The following is an 18,341-nucleotide window of genomic DNA, read 5'->3' on the forward strand; positions in this document are numbered from 1 at the left end:
CCTCCTGCACCCTCCTCCCTTTCTTCCTCCTCTTCCTCCCCTCCTAATCATCTCTCCTCCTCCTCCTCCTCCTCCTCCTCCTCCTCCTCCTCCTCCTCCTCCTCCTAATTGTCTTTCTCCTCCTAATCCTCTTCCGCCTCCTTTGCCTCTGCCTCAGCCTCCCCTCCTTTTTCAATCTGGACACCAGCTTACTTGGTACACCAGGGTCACAGCAGCCCTCCCATCTCTTGCAGTGCTGGACATCTAAACTACACACAGAGAAAACACCCAGCGCAAGACTGTTGGTTTGGTTTTATATTTTTCTTTTTTTCTTTTTTTATTTTTTTGTGAACAACAAAAAATATGTGTCACTACCTAGCTTGCAATCCTCCTGCCTCACCCTTCCAAATGTTGGGATGAGCAACCTAGATTTAAAACTCAAATCCTTCGCTCTCGAAAAGCCAGACCTGAACCTGTCTGTCCACAGAATCCCCCTTGCTCCGTTTCAAAATCCCGTAAGAGAAATTAGCAGGGAATTACCCTCAAATTCTTTCAGTGTCCAGGAAAGAACACTCACTTAAAATCCCAAACGCAGTACACACAAGTGAACCCTCTCACAGTCCAGCCGGCTTTCCCGGCCTCTGCCTTCAGGGTTCTCTGGCCTATCCGCTGTGACGGCTGAGTTTCAGTTCCTGATTTTACAAGGTTTTCAGGGTGCACTGGATATGACAACATGCTGGCTGTACAAGCGGAATGAAAAGGACTTTCAAAAAGCAGACACTTCAGTTACAAATGAGGGACAATGGAGTGGATATAATCAAGGGACATTTAGGTAGCAAAAAGTGACATCTTGACAAAGTTACCATGGAGAGCACACCAGGTACCAGCTGTTCTTTTTTAAGGGCACCTAACGTATCCTCTGGTAACAAGTATAAACCACTGACGCCTTACACAAGAGAAAACTGCGGGCTTCGTTGATGAGAGCAGGACCTGCAGAGGACCTGGGTACCACCCCAGCTCCCACACGGTAGCACCCAACAGTCCATAGCTCTGCAGAAGTAGACGGTGGAGGAGTGAGGAGGAGACAGTTGTCCCACTGCGGTTATCTGGTTGTCCAAGACCTGGATGAAGAAGCAGCTGCACAGAGATGCAGGTCCAGAGTGGTCCAGAGAGGGAACTGTAGGTACGAGGGCCTCGAGATGCAGTGGCTCTGGCAAGGGGAGCCTGGAGAGCACCAGGAACAGAAAGGAGTAAAAGGTGCTCCATCACAGAGAGGAGAAAGAATAGGAGACACGCCGAAGGCAGCGTGGATGCTAACATAATGGACAGCAAATTACAAATGCAGCAAAACCCGTTGGGGTATTCTGAAGGGGAGAATGATACATGTTTTATACACATACTATTTTCATTGACGATTAGGAATTTCCATCATGAACCCCAATCACACTTCCCAGTCTTCCCAGGTCCGGCCCTCCCCTTGTGACCTGACCCAGAAAAATCAGTAAGTAAATAAATAAATAAATGTGTGCGTGCGTGCGTGTGTGTGTGTGTGTGTGTGTGTGTGTGTGTGTAACATGCATAGGCATGCAAGTCTCTCCACAGGTCAGTCAGTGCCACCTAGGAGCAGAGCACAGCCTGCAGCGGATGTCAAATCTGCAAGTGCATGGACTTCCTGGCTTCCAGAACATGGTGAATAAGCTGCCGTCTGTGAACTGTCCCGTTCATGGCTCTGTTCTACCAGTTTAAGGTTCTGCATACGATTAACCACTGTATTTATATTTTTAAATGTTTATTTACTCATTTATTTATTTCCTTTCTTTGAGGAAGGTCTGAGCGTGCCAGGGCGTGCATGCATTTGTTTGTTTGTTGTTGTTTGAGGGTCTGAGCATGTCACGTGGAGGGCAGAGAACAACTTGTGGAGTCTATTCTTAACATCTACCACAAGTGGACTAAGGCACCAGGCCTGACTTCCTGCCTTCACCGGCTGAACCATAATATGGACACTACTGAACCACGTTTTATTGGTTGCCAGCCATACACCAGAGAGCGGTCTACGTGCTAAGGATACAACGGCCTCTATGAAGAGAGACCCCGATGAAGAATGAGGAGCAGACGGGAGCAGGGGAAGGCAGGAGGAGGCCAGAAAGAGTGGAAATGGGAAAAGAGCTGCTCTGGAGGTGGAAGAGCGGCAAGCACTGGAATCTGCCAGGGCCAACACCTCACAAGAAAAAGAGATAGTGGCTGCGGCTTGGCTATGACCTGCCCAACCCCAAAAACCCGGTCTCCAGGGAGAAGCCGCTCAAGTGTGGGAATCTCTAAAATTCAAGGCTATGGGTAGGCAGAAAGGCCCTGGGAGAACAGCTCTTGAAAAGAATGACATGAATCTTATATAGCTGGAATCGTTCTCATGACAATACGTTGTTAAAAGAAATCCTGGCTCCTCCCTTGAATCCCTCCATAACTCTTTTAGAGGGTGAATCCCATTCTGTCACATGCACCCTTGACATCAGCCATGGGGCCTACATCAAAGCTGATGAGATGACAGTGTCATGTTCCTATGCCTACAGAACCGTAAGCTAAATAGACCCTTCTGACTTTATAAAGTACCCGATCCAAGTATTTTGTTATAGCAACACCAGATTTAAGTCAGGAAGCAATGGGATTAGACGGGAGGCAAGGCCTTGTATTTCAGAGGAACTTGTAGGCAATGACTAGCTCTTTGGATTTTGCTTTCAATGAGATAGACAGGCAACCTGCTTGCTGACTGCCTCTCCCTGATGTCATTCATGACTGTGTGACCCAGCATCCATGACAACCCCTCACTCTGGTGCTTTTGTTTGCCAGTCAGCTGACATCCACCGGCCTCCTACTCATCTCTCATACGTTGCCTCTATTTCCGAAACCCTGTCTCAAGGGCAAGAGTCTGACATGTTCTTCTCTGTGCAAGCCGCAGGGTCTGGCACCTAAAAGACTTTCAATAAATCTTTCCGGAAGGTGATCGAGTATGATGGTGTAATCTCTTAGTGCCCCTTCCAGCTGGAGGAGATGAATGGTTTGAACTCTCCTAACAAACCAGTTTGTACAAGGACTCAGAGAAGGCTAACAGCTTTCTAGATATTTTGACATTAGTCAGACCACTCTTCATCATGTGACTGGGATGTGCTGCAGCAGATATTTTTGTGTAAGCGAACACCGCAGTGCTTGGAAAGGGTCCCAGTACACAGACTGGCTGCTTGATCACCAGGCGGAAAGCTTGCTAAGGTTCAGGAGCAGGGGTTACAAATTGTTACTCAGTAAGCACTATTCTGATGGGATTGATGGTGCTCTGAAATTCTTTCTTTCTTCTCCTGTGAAAGATGGAGACACCTCCATCTCTGCCCTCAGCCAGCCCCAGAGCCTTAGCTGATGTTAGTGACATCCTTGGCAGTAACACACAAAACGACTAGTGATCTGAGGGGTGTAGGGACGGTGATGCTTCAACGATACCTGGTAGTACTCTCACAAGAAACCTTGAGGCCTGAAATTCTGCCCTCAACTTCTGAGGAACTCAGCTTCCATCCTATGAGAAAGCACAGCACTGACAGAGACCGTGTGCAAATACATATACATAGACCAGGAACCCAGCCAGGAGCTGGCCCCTGCTGACAGCTATGACAGGCCCCGAGTAAGAAGCCATCTTAAAAGTGCATCTTTCGGGCCAGTTGTTTCAACTAATACGCAGTGGCTCAAATGCTGCACAGTCTACTGAAACATGACAAGGAAGCAAGACTCGCCATGCCACATTGTTACTGGCTGTAACTGCCAGAGCGCCTCCTCCTGACCACTCATAAAAATGACAGGTTCACAGTCAAGTCTAATATCCAGTGATGGCGCCACACAGATTTAGTTCATAGGACAGAAAATGCACCAGTTAAGTGACTCAGAAGGAGTTCTCTGAGTCAATCATTCTGACAGGATTGTGGGTCAACAAAAGTCACCTGAAATGTACCCGACTACAACATTTATCAGAATTGTACAGGTCATAAAATTCGGCGACTGGGCAAGCTGTAGGTACATTCTTTCTCAGCCCATCACGGACAAGGAAATGATTTATTACACTACTTAAAAGGCACAGGTAAGACCTGAAACAGAAATGAAACATGTAATCACATCATGCTATAAATATTCTAACCCCTAAATGGTGATTGCATTTAACAGTGGGGAGTTCTAAAATTATTCTCAGGTGCTACAAGAATAGGAAAACACTTGATTGCAAACGGTCCTTTTCTTTACAGCATCCTTTCGTGTGTACAAAGAGCCAAAAGGCCCTTGAAAGGCGAGCCTCTTCCGCCTGTTGCTTTGACGCCCTCTCCCCACAGCAGCCATTTTCAGTCCTGCCAATGAGAAGCTTCTGGAAAAACAGCCCTTTCATCCCATGTCCCTCTCCTTTCTCCCTCTCCCTTCTCCCAAGCCACCTTCTTCAAGTCAGATTTATTTCTCCACGGAACTGTGGAGTCATTAAGGTTGGACCTGAGGAAGGGAATGGTTTTAAGCTAGGCACAGTGCACACTTATAGTCTCAGCACTTGGGAGTCGAAGGCAGGAGGATTGGGGATTTACAGTCATCCTATATAGGGAGTTTGAGTTTGAGCTACATGAGGTCTTGACTCAAAACAAAAAAATATTTTTCATGGAAATTACTATTTTGAGCTAGAGGGGAGTAGAAGCTTATGCCAGCAATCGATGAAGGCTAGCAAGCTAGATTCCACCCTGGGCTACACAGTGTAGAGCGAGAATATGGACAAGAGAGCAAGCTCAAGAGACCTAGAAAGGGACCTTGAAGTGTGTCTCGGTCTTTCTGTCACCCCCATTTCATAACTGGTTCCGCGCTCACAGCGACTCGTTATTTTTAAAAATCAACAAAAGGAAAGACCTCAAGAAAACACCCTAGACGCTAATAAATGAAACAATGAAAAAAAATCAGAACAATGCTTTTAAGAGAAAAATGCCACCTTATAACTTTACAAAGTGCACTCATGCTTGATTGAAAATGAATTCATTAGCAGTGATACAAGGGCAACCATAACGAAAGAAGCCAGACTGCCAACACTTGTGCTGCTGGAGGTTGATTTCCATTACATTTTAAAACGGGTAAATAAGTAAGTCCTCCCGGATTGAAGGAAAGGAAAACTGGCCTTTGATGCGGAGGGCTAGTGAAATGTGAAGTATTTCCTCCCCATAAAACCACTCTGGATGAAGCAGGAAATCATCAGTGCAGAGTGACCCAGGGATGCATAGTCCATCTCCCCGTCACACTTCCAAAGCAGGAGGCAAGCAAGAGATAGTGAGGGAGCATCACCAGAGGCTACTCGGGCATGGGTTTAAGCCAATAGAAAGTCTTTACTAGCTGGGGGGCGACTGCACTGGGTGTTTGGGAGCCCACTGAAGCCCTGGGATGTTCTCAGGGCAAGATTATAAGCAGAAAAAAACATACGCTAGGTTGACAAACTTCAGTTAACAAAAAACGGTTAGCCAAAAAGGCTTTCCCGAGGCTTTCCCGCAACTGTGGACTTTGATGGATTAGATCCCTTGTTTTCATTTTGGCTGATGGTGCTGTCTATGTGCTGAGTTTTAAGGCCTAAATGGTACTTCTATCATAGAGTCAGCTGTGGTGAGATCTGGGGGCCAGTTACAGTAACCGTTTTGTTGTGCGGCTCTGACCATCAGTAAGCGGGGATTAAACAAGAATTTAAGAAGAGAGACAAGGGTGTACCCGTCCTTCAGTTTACACGAGAGCATTAGCAGCTCCCAGCTCGAGCCCTCATTGACATCCTCAGTTCAAAAGGAAAGGAAGGCATTCAGGCTGACAGCAAAAGCGGATCTGGCTAAATGTCAAACCACATGATCCTAAGATTCCTGCACTTTAAAAAGGCCAAGAAAGTCAAACCCTGATTTTTCTAAAGCAAACCCACAGCTGAGGCTGGGATGTGGCTCCGTACGGTGTTTGTTTAGCTGAGGCCGGGATACAGCTAGGTGACAGTGTGCTTGCCTAGCATGGTCAAGGTCCTTGGTTCTCATCAGGACACAGAAAACTTACCACCCCAAATGGTCCTGCCTCAGAAAAGACCCTCTGTCAAGACACATATATAAAAGAAATTTATACAGGAATTTGTTAAGAATGTTCCCAGAAGAATCCAAAAGATACACCCCAAAATTTAATCATTTTATTACTTTTTCAGTTTCAAGAACTATTGTGATTATCTGGTCCATTACTGCACCTGCTCAACTGTTGATGCCTTCTTTAACCAGGGCGTAATCCTAATGCAGGGTGAACCAGACGGCTAAGGCAGACCTTGCTGGGGAGCTTGCAGTCCAGGGAGGGCTAGCTCGCCAGTCTAGTCACAGCCAAGGACAGCCAAGTGTAAAGATAACTTCATATGGTATTACATGCTGTGGAAGCAGCAGCCTGGGGTGGCAGAACAGAAAGTGACTTGGGGGCTGGGAGGGCTGATACAGTAGCCTCACAGCAAGGTACCAGATGGAGTTAATTAGCAGAGGAAAACATGAGACAGTGTGAGCAAGCAAGCAGTTACGTGAGGCCACGGGGAGGCACAGACTTCAGTAACTGGAACTTCGCGGAGCCTACGTGGCTGGTGCCCAGGCAGAGGAAGGCAAAGTGACAGCTGACTCTTAGATTAGCAGCGGGAGCTGGGGTGAACTGTTCCTTCAGTGTCACGAGGGGCCACCGAAGGGGAGTTTTAAGCAAGGAACAGTAAGATCTACTTTTTAAATTCTGGCCACTGTATAGATAATGGTCAGTAGAGACCACTTATGGGTTCTATTCCACAAATCCAAGCAAGTAATGAAACAGGTCAAAAGGCGCAGGGAAGACTTCAGAAGGCTCCCGGGGCCAGTGGGCACTGCCACTGAGGACAGAGAAGGCTTCCTGGGGCCATGGGCAGTGCCACTGAGGACAGAAAAGAATCCCCCAGGACAGTGGGCACTGCCACTAAGGATAGGTGCAGCAATGGAGGAAAACAGGATGTGTCAGTCCCAGGGTTGGGGCTGCAACAATTCAGTGAGCCGCAGGGCATGCTCTCTGAAAAGCAGTAACTGTGAAGGGCTTTAGGGAAGGAAAAAGTGGAATCAAAAGTCTTGCTTGGCTTAGCGCCTCCATGCAGAGATGGGGGAGTGATGCTCTGAGCATGCTTGTGACATCATCGAAACAGCACAGCTGGATGGCTAGAGATCTGGAGTTAGAACCTGACCCTCTACTAACTTCTACTTAGAAGCCTTCGCTAAGTACAGTAAACCAAGACTTCACCATGATGTCACTTCCAGTGTTGTCTCGTTATTCACATGAGAATTCCAAATAACTTCATGATAAATGAGCATTTTACAAATCAAGGTAGATTGAAACAGGAAATTGCACAGAATTACACACAGAGACACGGGGGCACACACAAACTAAATCCCAGTAACATCTGTTACCAATACTGCACCAAATCAGTTTCCAGCTTTTAACAATGTAACAAGGTCACTTACAGTGTTACCCTTGGAGAGGCTGAGCAGAGAGTACTGGGAACTCTGTCACTGCTTCTTGTCTTAAATCACTTAAAAGTAACAACAGGGGAGCAGAGAGATGCTCAGTGGTTGCCAGGAGCACGTGTTGCTCTTGCAGAGGTCCTGGGCTGTCCCCAGCACTCAGATGATGGCTCACAACCATCCATAACTCCAAGTCCAGGAGATATGACACCTGCTTCTGAGTTCTCAGGCACTAGGCAGGCACACGGCGCACATACATATTTTCATATACTGAAAATAAAAATAAGTAATTCTAAAAGTAACACAATATCACCACCACTAAAACAGCTTGCCATGGATACTCACTCATGCCTAAAACCCCTGTGTGGTTTGCACAGAACCCTAGAACCAACAGAAATCAGACAAAATTTGAGCGTAGATCAACTAGTTCTATTATACCACAAGTTTAATTCAAATGATCTCTTTTAAAAAGGCATTTTGAAAAAGGAACACCTACTTGGCACTTGTTTTCTCTAATGAACAAAAGAGAAATGGCCTTTTGGACCTTTTTGAAGGCAATCCCTGTCTTTGGCTAGACCCTGTCTCGCCCACACTCAAGAACACAGCTTACAGTCAGCAATCTGAGAGCCAAATCCTGCATTTGGCTGGTTCAGGAAGTCGGTGTGAGGTGCGAAATGCAGTTCAAAACAACGAAGAGCTCTACCCTCTCAATTCCCGAGTGAGTGAAACAAAACGACGACGATAATGACTTAAGCCACTCGTGAAATGAATAAGAATATGGCTATCACAAAAAGCAGGGTTTGTGTGATGGAATGAGGACCGCTGCTCTCAACAGCCTGCAGAGCAGACACTACTAAAAGGCCACCACAGCATCCAAAAGGTGCACTTCCTTAAAGAGAGCTGTTTCCACTAGCAAGGGAGGCAACCGAAAGCCTGGAGGAGCAGGGCGGGTGGGTGGTGAGACCTGGTGAGCATTGCTCTATGAAACCCACTGCCTAGAAGCCCAGTGAGAGGAGTCGTAACAGGCTGAATGGTTTCCCTCTCTCGCAGGAAACCACAGCAAAGAGCACTGCAGCACTTGAGCCATGCCTGGGATACAGAACCTGCAGTTTCCAAAGCTTGCCAAGCACTGTCAGGCCTAGCAGCAGCAGCCGTCACCACAGCCTAGAACCCACTCTGGTTGTCCTTTCTCAGTTAAGGTGGGAAAGAGAACGGAAGTCTTCATGTCACCCCAGATATGAAGAAATCTAGTAGCTGTGGGGCGGCTTTCAAAGGTGGGAATTGGGGGTGATGCCTCCCTCACGGCCTAAGCCAGAGTCTACACTAGAGCCCTCACCCTAGCCCTACAGAGTCAACGTAGAAAATCTCCCCACTGACTCATGTGTTTGATCATGTGGTCCGGTTAGTGTTGGCATTTGGGGACATTGTAAGACCTTTATTAGGTGGAATTTCATTAGAGGAAGTGAATTTCTGGGGGTTGTATCGTGAACCGTTTCTGGACCAGTCTGGACCGGTGTCATCTACTTACTGACTACTGATGGCCAATCTAAACCCCATGAGACTCTTTGACACCACTGCCATCAGCCACTTTGGTTGCATGCCTTTCCCGCCACCGTTGAAACGTTCCCTCCCATGTTGTGAGTCAAGTTTAAGTTCCCATACACGGTTCTGTGGTGGCTGTGGCTGAGGACCTGGTAACTGACAGTGAAGAGGAGGTACAGACAATTACAGGTAACTATGACCAAAGATGGTTGACAATGTTACTACAAAATTCTAGGGAGCAAGGCGGAGGGGGCCCACTCCAAATTCAATAGAATATTGAAAGGCTTTGGGAAAAGGTTATACTGGGACCCGAAAATGGAGGTGCTTCTTGTTGTTGGGGGTTTTGTTTGTTTTCTGGTTGGTTTTTCCTTGCTTGTTTCTTTGTTTTTGAGAGACAGAGATTGGACACTAAACAGAAAAGGAAGGAAGGGAGGGAGGGAGGAAGAGAGGGAAGGAGGGAGAGAGGGAGGGCAGGCAGTCAGGTCCTTGAGTAACTGCGAGTGAAAAGACATGGTGTTGTTACATAATGAGGCAAAAGCTGATAAATGTCTCTCTTCCAAAGCAGGCCCTGAATGGCTAGACTGGGTAACTGGATCATCACAGGAAGCTGGGACGGTCAAAGTAGCTAGACGGTGTGGAGGTATGGTTACTCTTCCCAGAAGACCAAAGAATTGGGGTTTGATTAAAGACCTGTTCTCCCTGGAGGTACAGGGAGTACCCCTTCCCCTTTCTATTTTCTCTCTAGTCACCCCTCTCTTCTAGAACGACTCTAGAGGCAATGTAGGACCATGAGGACCATGAGAATGCAAGTCATGCCATAAAGGCAGCATGAACAGGAGTCCTAGCTTCTCATCATGGGACTTGGCCTTGGACTCTGAGACAGCATACTGTGTGTGTGTGTGTGTGTGTGTGTGTGTGTGTGTGTGTGTGTGTGTGTGTGTGTGTGTGTGTTAGGAGGTGGGGAGGGGGAACTCTAGAAGAACTCATTAGTACTTTTTTTCCCCTTTGCCTCTTGCTTTGTTTTCTCTCTCAGACAGAGTCTCATGAAGTCACTCTACCTAACCTGGAACTTGCTATGCCTCTGGAGTGATAGGGCTGAAAAGGTAGAGGCCACAACACCTGTCTCACTGTTATTTCTTTGTAGACCTCGCTGTTAACCATTCAGAAAATTCACATTCAGGGGCTAGAGATGTGGCTCAGTGGTATGGCACCTGTGAGACTCTGGTTCAATCCCCAGCACCATGAAAAACCAAAACTGGAAAGAAGCTAACACACAGACTATCAACCCCTTGAAGGAGAAAGGCTCTCGGTTCAGTTTCTGATGTAATCTTTTTGATGCCTTTCAGAGCCCACAGCACTGTCTGTATTGACCAGTCCTTAGGGAGCAGAGAACCCCACTCAGATGCACCTCAGAATAAAAGGCAAAAACCGCACAATGACCAGTTCAGGGAACAGCAGAGATTCTCACGCTTGCTTAGGATCGCTTGTTAGGATTTTTTTGAGACTTGGTAACAAATGGCTTCCTTCAAAAGAATGAGAACAAAGCCAAGAAGGACGGTTGGGTGGGAATACACAAAGTACCTAACAGACAGGAACAAACATCGTGGCTTCCTAGGTGCAGACCTTGCCTAACTCTTTGTGTGGTTACTAGTTAAATGCTAGTGTTACCTCACAGCCCAGTACTTAAAGATCTGCAGACTAAACCAGAGCCAGTACGCAGGGTGAGCTGAAATCAAATCCTCGTGTGAGTGAACACAGCACAAAGGCGCTGTGTCAGTTAGCGTTACCCAATGCTCTCTCCTCTTCTGCACGCAGTAGATATGAAAGAAAAGGCTCAATGGGTCTGGTGTGACAAATCTCTTCTGGCAAAACCCAGTTCCAAAGAAATGGCAGAGATAATGACAGGGTTTCACAGAGACTATTTACCCCAAAGGAAAGTCCCTCTAGGTTTTCCTCCTAACCAATTAACAGTAAGCATTAGCTTTAACCCTGCACTGTATTAGGTGCCAAGAGAACGATGTGACTCCCGGTCACCAGGAGAACCACAGCTCTCCTGACCTTTCTCACTGTCCTATTTTGGAATTGTGTGTGTGGCTGTGAGAGCTCTACTGCAGTTACTTAATTCCACTGCTGTGGTGTGAGGGCAGCCAGAGGCAGCATGTTAACAAATAAAGCATTCCCATATTTCAATAAAACTTTATTTCTGCTCAGTGTGTTTGAAGTGCCACCTGATTTTCAGCCATAATGAAACATTTTCTGTTTTCTGGCCATTTAAAATTAGACTTGGAGGTCCAGCTTGGTAGTAGAGAATTTGCCTAGCGTGTGGAAAGGCTTGGGTTTGAGCCCCAGCACCTCCATGAAAGGAAAGAAAAAAAAAAAGGAAGTGTAAATCATTCTTAGAAGTCGGGTGACAGGTAGACAGGTACACACCTGTAACCCTAGCACTCAGGAGGGTGAAAAAGGAGGACCATGAATGGTAAGCCAGCCTCAGCAACATAGTGAAAGTATCACACACACACACACACACACACACACACACACACACACACACATAAACATGCACACACATACGACACACACATACACACATATACACATACACAGACATACACACACAATCACACACATACACATATATACACACATAAACACACATATACAACACACACATACACAGACATACACATACATAAACATACATACATGTACGCACATATGACACACACAGACATACATACACATATACACAGACATACACACAATCACACACATACACACATTTATACATACATATACAACACACACATATACACACATACACACATGCGCACACACATATACACACATGCACACAATCTATTCTTACCTCATAGGTCAGACAAGACAGGATAACTGAGGCCACAGATTCCCAACTTCTACAATCCGTATCCCATGGCAAGGCAGCAATGAGACAAACAGAAATCAGGCCGTAGGCAATACTTTTGTCACCTCCCAGCCCTCTGCCTCCTACAGTGCACTAAATAACTGTTTCTTCCTATTGAAGACTTGAATTCGTTTTAAAACTGTGTGCCTCCTAAAAGAGGCAGAGATAGAAAACCACAGGCTTCCGAATGGAGGACAGAGAAAGTGACGCAGGGCAGAAGGCAGCAGCAAGAGGCCCCACCACCTCTGCATCTCTCCGTGAAACGAACGGAGGGCCAAGAGAGGACTAAGCTTGGAGCTGACAACCAGCCCAGCAAATGGGCTATGGGTTAACCTAGAGGAGAGACGTGGACCAGGGCAGAGACACAGAGGTTAGTAAGTATATTGTTTCTTCTGCACAGTTGGACTAAGGGCTGGATAGAAACCACTTACAGGAAGGAGGACATCTTTTAGCTCATGGTTTGGAGGACTCAGTCACAAGTCAGTTGGCTTCATGAGATTCAGCCAAATGGGGACAGAACATGAGACAGAAAGGCTGGTCGCATCACGGTGGACAAGAAACCAAGCAGAAGTGACTGGACACCACGTAATGACTTCAAGGCATACCCGACCCCCAACCCCAGGAGCCAACCCTACCTACCTTATGTCATAAAGTCCCCCCGACCTGCATACTTGGGAGCACGCGTTGGTCACACTGACGTGTGGGGAACATTCCATCTTGCTAGTACGGCTTTCTGTTACTACTATGAACGCCATGGCCAAAAGCCACTGGGAGGGGCAAGGATTTATTTGGTTTACCTTTCTACATCAGGATTCATGGAGGGAGCAGGGCAGGGACCTGGAGGCGGGACCTGCAGCTGAGGCCATGGGGGAGGGCTGCTTACTGGATTGCTCCCCATGGCTTGTTCAGCCTGCTTTCTTAAAGAACCTAGGATCATGTGCCCTCGAATGGTACCACCCACAGTGTGCTGAGACCCTCTGCATCAATCACTGATCTAGACTCGCCCACAGGCCAGCCTGAGGGAGGCAAGTCCTCAGCTGGGGCCCCCTCTTCTTCGGGGGACTCTGAACCAACAAAAATCGAACTTCGCGCAGACTGTACCAGAACCAGAGCCACTATGTACAGAATATTAGTTTGTTCAGCAGGAAAAGGCTGGTCTAAAGTGAGAGATCCACTGGGCTCTGCGAGCGGAGCTGGTTTGCATTTTCTTTTTGCCTGTTTGTGCAGTGATCCTGGGAAAATCAGGCCAGAGGGGACCCATCCTGAGAGCTGAAGACTTTCACTCTTCAAGTTTCCCTCATCTGAAAAAAGATTTGGCCTTGGACAAAGATGGGCCCCAAGGGTTCCAGTCACAGACCCATTCCTGTATTTAACCAGGACATGCAAGACTGGAATTTCCAGTCATTTAAAAAGAAAGAAAGATAAGGATCATGTTCCCAAGTGAAATTCGCTATTGTAATGGTTACCGATGGCAACAATAAAAATGCGTCCATAAGCCATAAGTAGACAAGTCAGACACCTCCTGGTGGGTGACCAGGACTAAAGGCCTTCGGTGACATGAATCACTAACAGATGGTATTCAGCAAACATTACACAGAAAGCACTAAAAGGTGCCCAAGAGTCACTGTCACTGAAGGTCAGGCAGAGACATATCTGCTAGCTGTCGAAGGAAACCTAAAAGTAGGCTAAAGTATAAACAGTAATGGGCTTCTTAGTCTGCTTCTGTCGCTGTATAACAAAAGAGCTGAGCAGGTGCACTCCTTATTTTTCTACTGTGTGACAGAATACCTCGATGGGAAGACAGAGTTTAATCTGGCTTGCACTTCCAGGACACGGCCCATCTAGGGAGAGGAGTCGGGGCAGGAACTCAACCAGGGACTTGAAGCAGAGGCCATGGAGAAACGCTGCTTGCTGTCTCCATCAGAGGTTTGTGCCTACTGGCCTTCTTCCATGGCCCAGGACCACCTGCTCAGGGAACAGGGTGAACGCAGTACGCTGGGGGCCTTCTACATCAGTGGACCACCCAGATGATCCCCACAGACTCACATGGGCCGATCTGATCAGGGCAACCCCTCAATGGAGAATATTTCTCAGGTGCCTCTAGGCTATACCAAGTTGACAGTTAAGCTAACAATGAGACCAGATCATTTGTAAGGAATAGGAAGTCGAGACTCCTAGGAGGCCTAAAAGCCAACTCCCAACACCTATTCAACATCTGGTCCGGGCCTTCTTACTGCTTCTTGACTCGACAAAAGGTATTAATTACACCGTGAGACGGCAAACTAGGGAGTGTAAGTCTTTGTTCCTCTTTGTAGAAAACCATCAGTGACAGGCGCAGGGGCCGTTTCCCTGGCCTCCACTCATCCTAGCAGCTTCGAACACCTCACATGTGAATTTGGGGATTCAGTCCAACAGGACCACTGCAGACAAGCACATTCAGACCATGGTCTTGGGGTCAGGGATCCAACACCCGACCTCCACGGGCACTGCATGCCAACAGTACAAGGACACGCACGCAGGTAAAACATCCGTGCGCATAAAATAAAATGAGAAACATTAACACCGCCTCCAGTGTAGCAGTTTCCATGTCAAAATTTCATTCACTTGTCTCGACCGTCTCTGGAATAGGGCAATGGAGCACTTCAGTTTGGAGGCAGAGAAAACTCCAGCAACCAGGCAGAGAAGGTAGAAACCAGATTTCATCCGGACTGACCCCACCAGGAAATGTCTCAGGCCATCTGGACACAGTGAAATGCCGGGGCAGAGCCTCAGGTTCCTCATCTGAGAAGCTGAATTAATAGCATCAGCCTTACACTTGAGAACTCGAGCACCGAATGGGGTTATGTCACGGCAAGAACTCTGGAAGTGGAAGTGACTATGTCCTCCAGCCACAAGCACACCCAACCCCACAGCCGTCTTCCCCCTGTGCATCCGGTCCTGCTGAATCACACAGCCTAGTACTTCAACTCCATTTTAATGACGAAGACAACATCCAAGGAGGACAACTGATCCCCCGGGCTCCATGGGAAGCCCTCGGTTTGTATGAGAGACCAGATGGTCTGTAACCTCACCAAGCCTGGAGAACCTTCTGGGGTGAAGCAGACAGAGTTCATACTTGACTAATCTAGAGTGACTTAACTCCTGGCACATAGTGTAACCTCATTAAATGCTGACTGACCGAAGAAAAGAAGAGTGAGTTTGTCGTGCTGTGATTTTTTTCCCCATTTACTAATAGCGCCTTCTGTGTCCTATAGCCTTGTGTGGTGTTGAACCAGCTAAGCAGGAGGGAGGGGGGAGGAGGGCGGGAGGGAGGTAGGCGGTTGTTCTGCCAAAGCTTTTAATAGTCTCTTTGAAACACGCTCTACAGTTAAGTGAAATAGTCGTCAGGAATGCCTTAGCAAGCACAGGGCGAAGAAGGCCAACTGTCCAGAACAAAGCCAGCCTATCTGGAGAATATTTTAATATGGCACTGGCGAAAACAGAACCATCTATAATCTAACAGATTGTGGAAAACAAAGAGAAGATTTTGGAACTTAATGTCAGGAGGCACGTGAATAAAGACACTAAAAAGGGAAAATGGTTATATAATAATCTAGTGAGAGGCTTTGAAATAGAATACTCACCGAAAGATAAACAAACAAAAAGATTATTTAAACAGCAGAGTGAAAATATCCTCCCCGGTTCCTTAGAGGCACTTAGGGGAGGTCATCTAAGTCCGCCACCCCGCCCCCAGCCTCTGCTAACTGAAGCAGCAGCAGGCCACAGTAATAATTTGAGAAGACTCTCTCCAGTTGACTCGGGACTCGAAAAGAGTATAATGTATTCACACGTACATAATCGAACTTTTCTTTTCTTTTGTTCAGCGTCTTGTAAGAAATCCCAGATTTTAGCATCGGTGGCGGCAAGTAAACTTTCCGGAAATGAGTGAGGTGAGCGGCCAGCGCTTTTCCACCAGAGATAAGAACCTCCTATGACGGTGACCGGCCTTCGGGTGCCCCATTGCGGATCGCGGGATCTGGGGATGAAGCAGAAGCAGGCCGCTCACCTCACCTTTCCTTACCCCTTCCTTGAAGCTGATATTAAGACCCTGCTGCGAGACGCTCCTGCCTATGGCAGAAGGAAAAGGGGCTCCTGTCTCTGAAGAGATAGACAGTCACGTGGCTGTGCAGTCAGTTCCCATCACTGCCATTGGATCACAATGCCAACTGTCTTCATTTCTTCTGACCTAAATAAATATACCAAAGTCTAACGGCTTCCCTGGGTCTGAACTTGCTTAGAAAGACATCCATACCATAAACCTTATATTAAGTTTGGAGCCTGGAGAGCCAGTTGGGTAGTTAAAAGCACTGGCTGCTCTTCCAGGAGACCAAGGGGTCAATTCCCAGGACCCACATGGCAGCTCACAATTGTTTGAAGCTCCGGTTCCATGGAATCTGATGCCCCCTGCTGGTCTCTGTGGGAACTAGGCACCCACATGGTGGACACACATACAAGCAAAACACACACATAAAAAATAAATTATATACATATAATATATTATACACCAGCTGATATGAAGCCCCCCCACACACACATACACATATACAGCAGAGGACTACCTTGTCTGGCCTCAGTGAGAGAAGATACGCCTAACCCTAGAGAGACTTGATGCCCTGGGGAGTGGAGAGGCCTGGTGGGGTGGGGGTGGGGGGATGAGGACATCCTCTTAGAGAAGGATGGGATGGGAACCAGGAGGATAACTACTGGACTGAAAAAAAATTAAAGAATAATAATAAATTTTTAAATACATAAATTATTGTAAAAAGACAAGGTGGGATAAATTACATTTAAAAGAATAGATGAGGTAGAGAGTGATATTCTCCTTATATCCTTCTCCACATGTGTGTGCATGGGTACCACATATCACACATCACCACACACACACTAATAAATGTCTTAAGTCGTATACTTTCATTTGTCTTTTAACGTGAGACTCAGCCACAGACCCAGGATGTCTGAGAAAAACTATTATACTTTTCCTATACAGACAGGCTAAAACTTTGAAACTAAAAAGATAGTTCAGATTTTTCATATGATACTTTAGTACTAGTTTATTACAAGTGGTGGTCATCTCTTGAAATGTACTAAATTAGCAAATAAGGATTACATGGGATTACTGTGTATAACACGATGGGGTGTATTTATAATGCTATTACAAGATACCACAGCCTGGGTAACTTATAAATGGATGGAAACTTACGTCTCAGTTCTGGATACTGGAAATCCTAGGTCAAGGGCTGCCACTCGGTGCCTGGTGAAGGCCGACTGGTGACATCTTCTCAAGGCAGTGGGAGGAATGTGGGCTCATTAGGAGGAAGACCTTGATGAAGAAAGTAGGTCACTGAGGGTGAGCTCTGAGATTTGGGGGTCTAGGCCCACTCCCTGTTCACTTGTTCTCTCTGCTTCAGACCACTGATGTAAAAGGACCAGCACCCACATGTTCTGGCAGCTCTGCCTTCCCTGCCATGACAGACTGTGTCCCTTTAGGACTGTGAACCAAAGGGAATCATCTCTCCCTGAAGTTACCCTAGCCAGGATGTTCTGCACAGTGACGGAGAGAAGGGTGACCACCAGACTATCCTATTACATGGTTTTGCCCTGTCTCCCACCGGTTACAATCTGACCTCTTAGAGAGTATGACTCTGGTTTTTATATAACTCTTCTGTTCATCCCAGAAACGCACGATGGTTAATATGCACCTCGGACTTCACCGTGGTTTCGAAGCTTGAGTTTTTAAAAACTTGGACATGTCTGCCTTAAAGAACACTGCAGTCTAGTTACACAGGCATGAAAAATGATAATAACAACCGTAATTTCAGAGGATAAGTGGCAATGGGAAATGTTCAAAAGCTCCTTGCTCGGAACCCTGCGAATTACCTATCACTTCTCAACTCTCTGCCTTCTCTGCTCCAGATCCTGAGCTGGATCCTGGCGACATGACTGTTCTGCACACAAAGCTAGTTCTGCCTTACAGGACAGGGAGGGAAAACGAAAGACACTGGGTGGGTGGGTGGGGGGGCTTCTTCCTGAGTTTGGATGTTTTGACCCTCTGAGATGTCCTGTTACTTTCCAAGTAGCCCCTTTGCTCCTCTATCGAGATGGCTTTCTTTTTTTTTTTTTTTTTTTTCTTTTCTTTTTTTCGGAGCTGGGGACCGAACCCAGGACCTTGTGCTTGCTAGGCAAGCGCTCTACCACTGAGCTAAATCCCCAAACCCTTGAGATGGCTTTCTTATCCATCCCATACCCTGTCAGAGGCCTGGCCCTAGGGCTTGAAAGGGGTGGGGGTAGGGGAGGGGGGAGGGGGCTTCTTATAAGCTCTTAAGAAATTGTAGATT

General features: G+C 46.9%; 1 protein-coding gene across 1 annotated transcript in view; it reads right to left on the bottom strand.

Annotated features, from left to right (window-relative positions):
* Positions 1-18,341, bottom strand: part of LOC134479863 (death domain-containing protein CRADD-like) — a 182,620-nt gene that overhangs the window by 122,747 nt on the left and 41,532 nt on the right. The window lies entirely within an intron of this gene.

Source organism: Rattus norvegicus, chromosome 7 (genome assembly GCF_036323735.1).
Source record: "Rattus norvegicus strain BN/NHsdMcwi chromosome 7, GRCr8, whole genome shotgun sequence".
NCBI lineage: Eukaryota > Metazoa > Chordata > Mammalia > Rodentia > Muridae > Rattus > Rattus norvegicus.